A 12958-nucleotide genomic window follows, 5' to 3' on the forward strand; every position below is an offset into this window, starting at 1 on the left:
ACTTTGAATGTCAAAGTGGCTCCTAACCCCTACACTAATACCTAAACCTCACCTTGAGTTATTAGGTGGGCCTCCTTAAGAGATATAAATACCTATCTAGTATGAGGGCATAATGACTAATCTCTCTCTCATCTTTGCGCTTCGCATAGGTATTAGCGCAAATTGCATTAAACTGCTTCCTATTACTGTAAAGCACACCCCTTTTCCTATCGCATGCGATATTTAGTGCATTTTGATAAATCCAAGCCTTAGTTTGATTTACTCATAGCTTTTTGAGTGCCAAGCCCATCCCCAATACACATTCCATATGAGTTCCAAATATCCTTTTACTTTTTTGCAGGTTTTTCTGGTTGGCACCACAGCATTGCATGTAAATATAGTAAACATACTGTAATATTTTTACTTCAGAAGACTGTACAGTAAATGTGCATTTTTCATATAAAATGTTATTACAAATGCATAATTTTTAAATGTGTGTGTGTGGAGGGTGAGGCTGCAGCTAAGAAGATGCAAGGCTGTAAGGTTTTCCTAGGGTATCTGATGACCTGGCTCCACTTGAAAGAGAGACTTCAACTAGAGCTCTGCTGCCATGGGCCGGGCTTTCCCCAGTCTCTGCTCCAGCAATAATGCATATAGCTTTAGTCATGGCTTAATTTTTCTCAAGCCCTGGAGGAAGCCAGCAGTATGGATCATTTCTGGTACTCTTCCTCCCCCGGGGTGGGGGCAGTGTTTTGTCAACAAGTGCACCTTCAGACTTGATCAGGTGTGCCACGGAAGTCTCCACTACCTGATGCTCTGATCCAGGCTACCACCAGAGCTCTGCTCTTAGCACCTTGAAGCAACAAGAAACACCAGTGGTGGCTCGTAAACTGGTAGGAGCTCCTTTCTGAGAACATGCGCACTCATGCTTACCTCATCCTAGCTATAGCATGAGCCCTGGAGAGTGTGCTGGTAAATGGGCAGCATGCAGGGCAGAGATAGCTGGGACCTGCTTTGTGCAGCAGACACAGTGCACATAGCCTCTCCTCATTTTCCCTGTCCGAGTCCTTGAAGCCTCTGTCTTATCCCCAGGCTAAGTGAGATGGGGAGATGATGCACTTGGATAGGACTCAGTTTGAATGCTAGGAGCAGCAGCAAAAGAGCTCAGTCAGCCACATGTGGCAGCCACAGTAACTAACTGAGCCAGCTGCTCACACTACACTGATTTCTTCCTTTTACCTTGGGAACTGATGCATGTGTGTCTTTGCCCTCTCTTTTCTGTTTTGGAAGGGGCTTTCAGTGCTTCCCTAGCTTTCAGTGGGGCTTTCAGTGCTTCCCTAGCTCTTTTGGCCATATGAGTCCTCTCGGTCTGCACTGCCTGCTTTGTGGAGGTTGATGTACCATACATTTTCTTTAATGTAGATGTGCTTGGCTGTGAAAAAGGAAACACAGGCATAGGGAATCATAAAAGCAGCAGATTGCATTGCACATAGTCAATGTGAATGGGGTGGAGGTGGCCCTGAGAAGTTGGAGGCAAGCTACTGTAATAGAAAGGAAAAAGGTGAGCCAGAAGGAAGTGACTGTGCAGTGTTAGTGTGAAGCTTCCGACTGTGATGACTGGGCTGAGCTGAGAGGAGCAGCTGGCGGTGGAACTGGTGAATCTCCTGGAGCGTGAGTGCGCCAAGAAGGGGTGAGAATGGGAAAGGGACTGCGGCAATATGAGAGAGGGCTGGCAGCAAGCACCAACTTTTACATAATGATACAGAAGAGCTGGGAGTAGGGGGATAGTTGCTGAATGAGCACATGAACAGCAACACAACAGCAAATGTGTGTGTGTGTGTCCTTTGTGTCTGTGAGTGTCTGAGCCACTCTCTGGTAGTATGATTGTCTCATTACTTGGCACCTGGTTCTAGAGTTGATTGGCAAAAGACTAACACCAGATCAGGAATCCAGGATATACGAGAGTTGTAACGAAACTTGTGGGGGCATGGATGGTAGTGGGACTGCAGTTCAGTTTGCTTATCTTTGGTCTAAGATGTGCTCTAAAAAATTGTTTAGGAAAAACATTAAGTTTATGTTAGAGATTTTTTTGTCACAATTCTGCCAGGCTTCAGGTCATATAACGGTACCTCTCAATGATGGCTTGGTGTGCTTTTGGGAGCTGTTGAAGCCCATGCTGCACAGAAAGCACACGAGGAAGTCACAGATATCCCGTGGGCTGATATTTTTCTGCAATCCACCCCTGCTTGTGTATGTGTGTGTGTGTGAGAGTGAGAATGAACCTGCTTGTGAGAGTGAGAAGGAACCTGTGTGTGAAAAAAGAGAAGTAACCTGCTAGTGTGTGGGTCTTAGGATGACTGGAAATCAAACATTCCCAGGTATGGAAAGCATGGGATATTTTTTTTTATCCTAACTAATTTTAATTATTGGGTATTATTTGATGTGTCTCCCAAGTACAAAAAATTTTTTTCAAAGCATTTTTTTTTTTTTTAATGTTTATTGGATATTCTATTCATCAGCTGTTTTTAAATATTCTTTTTAAAGTATGGTTTTACTATTATGTTTTATATTTCTTGGTTTTATTGTTTGATGTTTTATGAGGAATAGTAATGTTTCTGTTTTTTGTATAAGGTGTCTATCTTGTTGCTGTTTCCAGTTCCGTTTTTGTCCGCACATTTTTGTTTAAGATCTCTCTTTTTTTTTTTTTTTTATTCTGTATTTTTGAGGGTCTGTCTGTATTCTGCCTGTCTCAGAGCAAGGTGAAGTATTCTGTTATGGTGTTTCTGTGTAGGGATCTATAGCAGCTTGGCTTGTTTTGTTTTCTTAATGGGAAATGTATTGATGTTTTAAGGCTTGCAGTGTTGCCATTTCATAAGTAGGGTTGTTACTGTTTGAGTGCTGGCAGTTAATGCTGTTTTTCTATGGAAGTTTTAGTATATTATAATTGTAATTTAGTTTACTCATGGCTTTCTGAGGGCCAAGCCCACACTCACTGCGAGTTACAGTAGGCCTAATAACACATGAGTTCCAAGTGCGTTGTGTGTTTTATTTTTTTTACTTTTTTGCAGGGTTTTCTGGTTGGCACCACAGCAATGCATGCAAGTATAGTATACATGTTGTGAAGTTTTTACTTCAGAAGATTGTACTTTGGCCTTACTTTTTTTTTTTAATGTAAAATCTTATTACAAATGCATAATTTTTAATTGTTTGTGTGTGTGTGTGTGAACAATGGTGCTGGGGGTTTCAAGGCTGTAAGCTTTGCCTAGGATGCCTAATACTTTGGCACCAGTCCTGCTGCCCTGGCTGCATGTTGTGGGAAAGCAGAATTTGATTTGGAGCTATTTTGTCATGTTCCAGGCTATACTCATTCTTGGCTGCAGCAGTGACTCTTATAGTGTTGGCCACGGCTTAATTTTCTTTTTCTTAAGCCCTGGAGGAAGCACTTCCCCCAAGAGTAAGTAAGCAGAGCATAGGGAACGATAAACGCAGCAGGCTGTGTAGCACACAGTCAATGAGAATTGGCTGGAGTGGGGAAGGCCCTGAGAAGCGGAGCCAAGCTACTGTCAGAAAGGGAGAGGATGAGCAACGTTAGTGAGACTTCTATCTGAGGTGGCTGGGATGAGTTTTGAGGGGCATCTGGCTATGGAAACAGTGTCTTCTGGAGAGTGAGGGTGCCAGGAAGTGGTGAAGAAGGGCTGGCAACAAGCATCAACTTTCAGATAATGATGCAGCAGCGCTGGGACAGGGGAGCAGCCACTGAGCACACAGCAAATGTGTGTGTCTGAGTCACTGGCTGGCAGTGTGGTTGTCTCATTACTTGGTAACTGGTTCAAGAGCTGATTGGCTGGCAAAAGACTTTAACACCAGACCAGGAATCCAGGATATGTAAGAGATGCAACCAAACTTGTGGGAGGCCCAATAGATTGCATGGATGGAAGTGGGTCTGCAGCTCAGTTTGCTCGCCCCTGGTCTAGGATGTGCGCTCTCTCCTTAGTTTGTTAGGAAAATTGTGAAATTTTATTTGGATATTTTTTTTTTTTGTCTCAATTCTGCCAGCCTCCAGCTGTATCTTTCAACGATTAGCTTGGTGTGCTTTTGGGAGCTGCAGAAACACGTGCTGCATAGAAAGTGCACAGGTGAGTCTCAGATACCCTATGGCCAGTTTTGAAAAACTGACCCGGGCTATTTGCCTGTAATTCATCCCTGGGCCAAAGATGGATGACAACTGGTAAGAAGAGAGGGCAAGCTGAAGACGGGGGTAACGTTTTTCTCTTCGGTAGGTTCAGTGGTGGGTGAGGAGAGAGGAACTATGGCAATCTGCTCCGGCCTGTGCATTCTCAGCCCTTCCCTCTCCTCCCCTACCCTCAGGCATGCTCACAGGCCCTGCAGCAGCTCCAGACCCCCCTCACGCAGGGCTTCCTGTAACCACAGAAATGCATGCGAGGGCAGGGCCTGTGAGTGCGTGCTGGCTTGCAGGCCCCATGCTGACTGACACCACTAAGGCTGCTGCTTTTGGGTCTCAACAGCGCTGCCGTTTGAGGTTCTTGTGACCCCATTTGGTGTTCCAACCCACAGTTTGGAAAGCCCTGCTCTAGCCGTAAGGGTCTTCTCTCCAACAAAGAAACCCAGGCCAGTTTCAACCACCCAGTAAACTACCATTAAAATGATTCCACAGCATCATTCAATCAATTCTTCTATATGGAACTGAATTGTGGGATATATAGTAATGAGACAAAACCCACATATACACCCTAGGGGTGTGCAGGCTCAAATTTTTGTTTCGGTTTTTTTTTTCCTGAGTTCCTTTTCATTGAATGTTTGTTTATTGCATTTCTGTTTCTTTTCAGAAATGCAACAAACATTTTAAAATAAATAAATAAAATGAAATAGGGCCTCCCTAGGTCCTACTTTTGTTGTCTGTACATTTTAATTTTCTAATCACGTTGGCCCCAATCTTGTTTTCTCTTTCTGCCATCTGTCAGCTTCTAACTTATTTTCCAGTGTCCATTTGTGTTTCCTCTCTTTCCTTTCTTGAATACCTCCCTTATAGCAGCCACTGACACTGATCTTTCACCTCTTTTCTCAATTTCTGTTTTTGCCTCTTTATCCACTTCTAACTAGATTTCACTCGTCCTCTCTCCTCCATCATTTATAAGCCCTCACATTCCCTCTTTTCACCTCTCATCTTCGCTTTACCTCATCCCCTTCCCAGCCCATCTCTATACTCTCCCCCTCCCTAGTCCTCCTTTTTTCCCCACCCCCATCTCTCACTCCTTTCCCAGCCCAGTTTTTCCTGTTTCCCCCATTTTCACCCTCTGTACTCACCCCCTCCCCCAACCCTGAAATTATTTATTTATTCCATTTGCATTCCACCAACCTACAAATCTTGGTGGATCACAGTAGTACATACAGAATCTCAAGCAAACAAATAACAGTAACAAAACATTACAAAGACCTACCAACATCCTAGTTGGTCACAATTAAAATAAAAGACCATAACAATAAAATCGTCTGTACTGGGCTCTGTTACAGAGGCTGAGATAGTGGACTTGGAGTTGTAGATGGGAAGCACTTGTGAAACTAAATGTTTTCAACATTTTTCTAAACCGTGACAGATCTTCTTCCATCCTGATATCTTCAGGTAAATTATTTCACAGGGTGGGGTTCGCAGTTTTGAAAATCTGGTTTCTTGATTGTCATAAGCCGAACTTCCCTCAGTGCAGAAATTTCCGGAAGGTGTTGGGCTGATGAATGCAGTGAGCATCACGCTTGGTAAGGATGAACAGCTGATGTTGTTGTTATACGGGAGGGGAGGGGACAGAGTGTTTTGGGCTTTAAAAATGAGTTAGAGCTTTGGATTTTATTCACCATGCTACCCGTAGCCAGCGTAGAGCGGCCAGGGCATTTCTGCGGAATTAAACCATAAACCAAATGGCCAGCAGCATTTTGAATTCCTTGCAGAGATTTTAGATATGAGAATGGAAGACCTAAAAAAAAAAAAAGAACATTGCAATAATCAAGGGCAGACAGAATCAATTGGGTCACCAAACAGAGGTTGGAATGAAACTGTTTTAGTGCATACAAAAGCACAATTTATCGTAGGAAGACAGTACTAGAGCTCTAAAGTGTAGTCAGAGGGCAATGATGAATCCATGTGGATCCCTAAGTTTCGGACTTGATTCTTGATGGGTATAGATACAGAGCGTCTTTCAAGGGAAACACTTAGAGGGTTACTTACTCCTGATCGAGATGGAAATATAACTTCAGTTTTGATGATGTCAAACATCAGTTTATTCTTATAAAGCCAGGTATTGATTTGTAACAAGCAGCTTAATAGTTTCTCCATAGTAGCGTCCATAAAGGGCAAAATTGGGGGGGGGGAAACAGATGTCATCCGCATAGCATTTGAAGGAGACATCTATCTTGGTCAGAAGAGGGGACTTGGGAGGTAGGTAAAGATTAATGAGGACAGGCGACAAAGTGGAGCCATGAGGGAATACTTTCCTGTGCCTCAGTTTCATCTCCTCACTAGCTCAATTCCTTCTGTCATTCATCCCCCCCCGCTTCTGTTTCTAATCTCCTATTCAGCCACCTCCTCTCCTATTTTCACCCTCCTTCACCCCTTCACACACACTCCTTTCCACTGCCTCTTGCCCCCTCACCAGCCCTCAAAGTTATTCACAACATATTGAATCCTTTCCCCTCCTATCATTCTTTTCCTTCACAGCCCCACATCTCATAACCTATCTAATACATCCTCACTCATGCCCCCCACCCAACTGCCAAGTTACTATTCTCCCCTAGTCTCTGCTTTCCCCCATTCAATCGCTGAGTGCCTCTTCACCCCAAACATTTGAATCTCCACTCTCTCCCACCAGTCTCTGTTCCCTCCTCTGCCCCCCAATCTGGCAGCCCCTGCTGTTTTCTCTCCCCCCCCCCCCACATTCCTGAGTCTTTAATCCACTCTCCCTTCTTCTCCACCCAATAAATATGCATGTGCTCTTCATCTCCTGTCCCAAAGTCTCCAATTGTCCTTGGAGGTCCATTAACGGCTATTAATCAAGTTTACTTAGGGAATAACCACACTGCTATTAATTGCATCAGTAGCATGGGATCTTCTTAGTGTTTGGGTAATTGCCAGGTTCTTGTGGCCTGGTTTGGCCTCTGTTGGAAACAGGATGCTGGGCTTGGTCTGACCCATTATGGCAATTTCTTATGTTCACCCCCAAATCTGGGTGTCACCATGCTCTCTTCCCATGTCCCAAATCTGGGGATCCACCACATCTCTCATCCCAGAGTCTCCGTACTTCTCTCCCCCAATCTGAGTGTTCCCACTCTCCCTCCCTCACAACCAAAATGTAAGGGTATTCCAAGGCCATGTTCTCCTAAGTCCCCTGGATCTGCTTTTTAACTTGGCTGTCCCCCTCTCTTTATCCCCCTTCCCCTTTCAGAAGCTTGTAACCAGCTTCTCCTGCTCTTCTGGCAGCTTGCTGCTTTCTTCGTGCAGGTGGGATTCAATGACAAGATGTTTGAGCTGCGGGGCTTTGCATCTATGGAGTCCTGCCTGGTTCAAACTTCTTGTCATTGACCCACACAGGTGCAAAAGAAGCAGCAAGGTGCCAACACTGTGGGAGGAGTAGCTGGTTACAAGTTTCTGAAAGCGGCAAGGAAGAAGTAGATGAAGGGGATAAAAAGACAGCGGTAGCCACATTAAAAAGTTTAAAGGTGGCTCCAAGGGACTTGAGGTACTGGCTCCATGTGCCTCCACCTAGCAATACCCTGCTCCTAGGAAGCAGTACACACCATTAATATAGAATACATTTCTTTTAGTTGAAAAGCATCAGATCATGATATCCTTACCCACCTGTTATGCCCTATGATATAAATAACAGGGTGAAGAGAATACTGCTGATTGATGCCTGAATCTTAATTATAGAAAATAATATAATTGTGCAATGAAATGGCTAGACAATTCTGTAGGGGTATATAGCTGCTTAGTTTGATTGAAAGATGACATGTGTGAACTGGTTATGCTTTCTTCAAACCACCTGTCTTGGTCCATTTTAGATTATTGCAAAATGTAGCATACAACCTAGTCTTCGCTTCCCAGATAAACACACTAATTAGGCTGGGGTCCTCGATAATAAGTTGGCCTTGCAGAGGTAGAAGTGGACCTTGGATGCTTTTCCCACTGCTTCAGAATTCTCTCCTCTGTTTTGTTTCTTGTCTAGCCAGTGCAGCCCAAAAAACAGTCTTGTGCATTCTTGATGTACATCTGTCTTGACCTATTTTATCGACTTGAGGTTGACACACAAACACTACAGTCCAGCACTACAGCAGAAGAAGTTCCAAATATAATCTCTAATAGATGTTAACTTCTGTACTAGTAGCTAACATTGGGCAATAATACTTAACCCCCCCATGCAACTTAACTCCACTGCTCTCACTACTGAGTCATCCACCACCCACTGGTGCACTGAAAAATGCTCAGTACTTGCAATTCAGGACATTGTATTTGAGACCGCCAGGATGCAGAATCCAATCCAGATTATCTTCCATTCGCCCTGAGGTTTAAACTTGGTCAGCAGGGAAGGGGATTCATCATTAGAAGAAAGTTGCTACCATGCATCCAACTTCTTCAACTCTCAGCAGAGAACACTGAAAGACAGGTTCCCTCTACTGCAGCATGCTTAGTACACACCTGGCTAACCCATTATTACCTTCTACACAGAGTGACTGGAACATACCAGTTTAGTCACTAATAAGGGGTTACAAAACCTTTGTAGTTATGGAAAGGGAAGAGTGCTGGATCGGAACTGAATAGGGGATCTTGCATGTACTCGAGTGGCATACAGAGGAGGAAGATGACACAACCTGCCTTAGTTAAAGACTGATATCTTACAGAGGGTCATGTTCTGTGGCTAGGGACCAGATTTTATCATGGTCAGGAGCGACTGGGCAGTCTGGATGCATCTGTTTGGTTTTCTTCTGCCATTATTTTCCATGTTACTGTGTTTGTAATGATTGGCAACAAACTGCAGAGCCACAGTTGTATTCTCCAAAAGATAGGATATGGGACTCATATTGTGCAGACTCAGGAGAGGCATTAGAAAATAGTTCTTAAGAGACAGAGAAGTGGATGAATGGAACAGCCTCCCAGTGGAAGCACTGGAGGCCAAAACAGTGACAAAATTCAAGGTGCATGGGATAAACTGACAGGAATCTTAGTAGTCATAAAATGGAGGGATAGACAGATCAGTTGGTGTCTGTGGCACTGCAAAAGTATGCATGTTGGACAGACTAGAGATGGACCTTTTGGTCTTGATCTAGCATCATAATCTCTCTTTATTAAAACATCCTTGATGGTAAAAATGTGATCAGAAGAAATTCCCCTGTTAGCACCTGTTGGTTAACATTTTACCAACTCTGAATGATCTGTCACTCCATTAATCTCCTAGAAATCATGCGACATTTATTAAAATGGCTGGAGCTGCCTTAGTGAGCAGCATATTCTACAAAAGTATGTTTTAAATGGTAGATTAGCATAGGTGAGTGTTAGCGGTGGCTGCCATTTCTTCATGTACCTAATGAAACTTGCTTACAGAAAAATACTTCACACCCTTGTTCTCCAAATTTTGCTTTTCTAGCCAGATTGTCGTCTTTCTGTTTTCTGGCCTCAGCTCACTGGGAGCCTGTTCAAGTCATCTGCACAGCTGTGATGATGTTAGACTGCAGTTGCTGATGCATCACAGATATTCATTCCCAAAAGCCCAAGACTGTCAGGCTCGTTCCATTTTCCTCTAAGGCTCTGTTCTGTACAGGTTGGATATGTGAAAAAAAATATTATTCACAGGAGTAAATCTCAGTGTACCAGGGTGAAATATCCCCCGTATATCTTGTTTTCATCCTAAGAAAAAATGCCTCCAGCTGAACTTTATAATGTATCATAGAGCTGACATTTTCTTCAGTTAGCAGTGAAGACAATGATTCAGTAAGGCCCCAGCAGCCCTCTGACACTATGTACAGAATGAAGCAGACTGGTACTGCTTCTTAATTTATTTGACACTCTAAATTTAGGACCTGATTTGCCAAGAGGATTTACCCCATATACACAGAATGAGAGAGACTCCTTGATGCCCTACTTTTCCTTTATTGTATTAGGAAATATTTCTTTACAGATGGATGCGTAGAACAGCCTCCCAGTGGAGGTGAGGAGGCAAAAACAATTTCTGAATCCAAGAAAGCATGGGATAAATACAGGGGATCTCTGAGGGAGTGATGGGAATGGTAAAGTTACATTGGTGGGCAGGTGGGGAGACTGGATAGGCCATGTGCTCTTACTCTGCCGTCCTGTTTCTATTCATATGGAGAACTACCTGAGTAGCCGTGAATAGAAAATTAGGTGTCTTTGTGCTAGGGCCTGAGGTATTGATGACGTGCTCACAGATACAGAATGTATTGTTATTCCCTTCTGTTTTCTCTTAGGATCTCTCTCCATTCACTATGGGGTAGATATTCAAAAGGCAATTAGATAACTTACAAGTTATCCATCTAGATGGCTTAAATGGCATATTGAGCCTCTTATCCAACTAAATTATAGCCGGATATGAAAGGGGCGTTTTGGGGTGATTCTGGGGAGGGGTTCCGTTATCCAGCTAACGTAGCAGAATAACGGGTATATCCGGCTAAGTTAGCAGCATAACTATAGACCTGCTCAGAAGCAGATCTAAAGTTATCCAGCCTCGTTTGGCCAGATATCTTTAGACTTAACCGTATATATTAAAAAAAAGAATATATCTGGATAAGTTACGAGCCAGTCAAAAAAAAAAAATCATTGAAGCCTGTCCCCCGCCTCCCTTCCACCTGAGTTGCAAAGGCTCTCCTGGGCCGACCTTTCCCACCCCCAAAACAGTCCACTTAAAGTAAAATAAAAAATATTGGCAGGGGGAGAACCCCCTTTCCCCTCCCTCTGCTCCAACTTCCCCTTAAACATTATTTAAAGTTGATGTTCAGGATGGAGGAAGCCTCCTACCTCAATCCAGGCCCGGGCTTCTGGGGACGCTTCTGCAAAAGTCTTACCCGCAGCTCCTGCATTTTGTGATGTCCTGTTTAGGTTATTAAACAAAATCAGATCCACTCATGCAGGGTGTCTTGAATCAAAACTGCTAGAGAAATACCATCTGCTTCTTTTTATCTTTACTTCATGTTAAGATAAAAAGCATGTTAACATTAAGCAGTTGTGAAACATTGTGGACAAAAGTTAACTTTTAAATGTTTTAGGGTCCTCATACCAGAGCTCAAACTAGTTTGTCTCTAAGGTCTATCACATGTTTGTCGTCATGGTACTCAAAAGTTATGTCTCTTTTTTTTTTTTTCTTTTTTAATTTTATTTTTCCTGCTTGCATGTAAAACAATCAAAATGCCACTTGAAATGGACCCAGGCCCACCCACCCAACCAGAAGAGGCCTGTTAGAGCAATGCCATCGCAGGATCCCATCCCTGTGAGATGTTAGCAATTTAAATATAAGCAACACAACCGCTCTCTCAAAATTTATGGACAGGTAGGAGCCGTGTGGGATCCCATCAACATGACAGCGAAGAAGAGAGCCAGACCCACAAGGCCAGGCAGGAGAGGCTGCGGGCTGCTGGCAGAGTCTAACCAGCTGGCGGCTGAAGAAGGAGAGAGTGCTGGCACATGCTCATAGCCCCTTCTGGGTATGAAGAGAGCAGGAGACCCTCGAGTATCTTAGTTTAAGAACATACGCTCAGTAGGAACCTGAACCAGGTTTTTTTTTTTTTTAAAGTTTATAACAATCTATTCATTGAGGGAATGGGACATTTTAAAGAATCAAAGTGGACAGGAAGGGGCCAGACAGGCCGCCTTGGGATCCCATCCCCCAGGCAGCAGAAGTAGGACTTTGGCTGTGCCTAATGAAATGGCCTTGTGTGTGTGGGTGAGAGAGAATGGGAGCTTGAATGTATGTATGTGGGTGAGAATGGGTGCCTGGGTGTCCCTCTCTCTGTGTATAAGAATGGGAGCCTGGGTGTGGGTCTGTGTGCATAAGAATGGGAGCCTGGGGGGTGGAGAGAGAGAGTGAGTGTGTGTGTGTGTGTGAGAGTGAGGGAAGAAGGGAAGAAGAGAGACACTGAAAAGGAATTAGGAAATGAACGGCAAGGGAAAAATTTGGAAAAAGAGACCAGGGCCAACTGACTAGAAAAATACAAAGATCAGACAATAAAGGTAAAAAAAAAATAATAAATTTTGAGATTTTAGCAATTTGAATATATCATCTTTGGGAATGTGCATTTCTTATATTTTTGTATTTTGCTCTTTCTTCAGTATTCCACTGTTCAGAGTCTAGTTTCTCAGGCTTTCTATTTTGATTTTGTCTGCATGTTTGTTTCCAATTTGTAGTCTTTTATTTCTATATTAGGTAAAGGTCGGTCTCTGTTTTGCCTTTGAGGGTGTGGGACTGAAGTGCAGTATTTCTGCTCGCATGTATTTCTCTATAGTAGTCCAGCTTGTTCTGTTATTCCAGTAGGTGATGTATTAATGTTCTAGGACCTGGTGTAGTATTTGTAGTATTCTTCATAAGGTTGCTGTTATTTGAATCCTGAGAGGCAGTGCTATATGGTATTGCAAGGTTCTAGATGTCTTTCTTTGCAGGAGTTTGTGTTACTTCACAAAATAGCAGTGGAGGGATATTTTTTGCTGAGGTGACACCAAAATTTCAATATTTTTTTTTTCATGTTAGTTGTAATGTGAATTGTCCTAGCTCTGCTCTGATGACATTTTATTGTAGTTATGATGATTTTTGGCTTTCTGCAAAGAGGATTCATGAAAGAATACATTATTTTTTATATATATATTTATATTTTTATATTCCGCTTTACAGCACTTCGAAGTGGATTACATTCAGGTACTAGAGGTATTTCCACAGGGCTCACAATCTAATTTTGTACCTAAGGGTAAAGTGAC

At 43.2% G+C, this 12958-nt stretch overlaps 1 long non-coding RNA gene across 2 annotated transcripts in view; it reads right to left on the reverse strand.

Moving 5' to 3' along the window:
- Window positions 1–5341: 5341 nt before the first annotated feature.
- Window positions 5342–12958, reverse strand: part of LOC115086243 — a 97817-nt gene continuing 90200 nt past the window's right edge. The window contains exons 4-5 of one of the 2 annotated variants that reach the window (XR_003855180.1): window positions 11012–11084; window positions 5342–5966 (exon numbers count right to left, since the gene is read on the reverse strand). This is a non-coding gene — a long non-coding RNA (uncharacterized LOC115086243). The remainder of the gene's footprint in view (window positions 5967–11011; window positions 11085–12958) is intronic. The other variant, XR_003855181.1, reaches the window with a different exon arrangement.

Source organism: Rhinatrema bivittatum, chromosome 2 (assembly GCF_901001135.1).
Source record: "Rhinatrema bivittatum chromosome 2, aRhiBiv1.1, whole genome shotgun sequence".
Classification (NCBI taxonomy): domain Eukaryota; kingdom Metazoa; phylum Chordata; class Amphibia; order Gymnophiona; family Rhinatrematidae; genus Rhinatrema; species Rhinatrema bivittatum.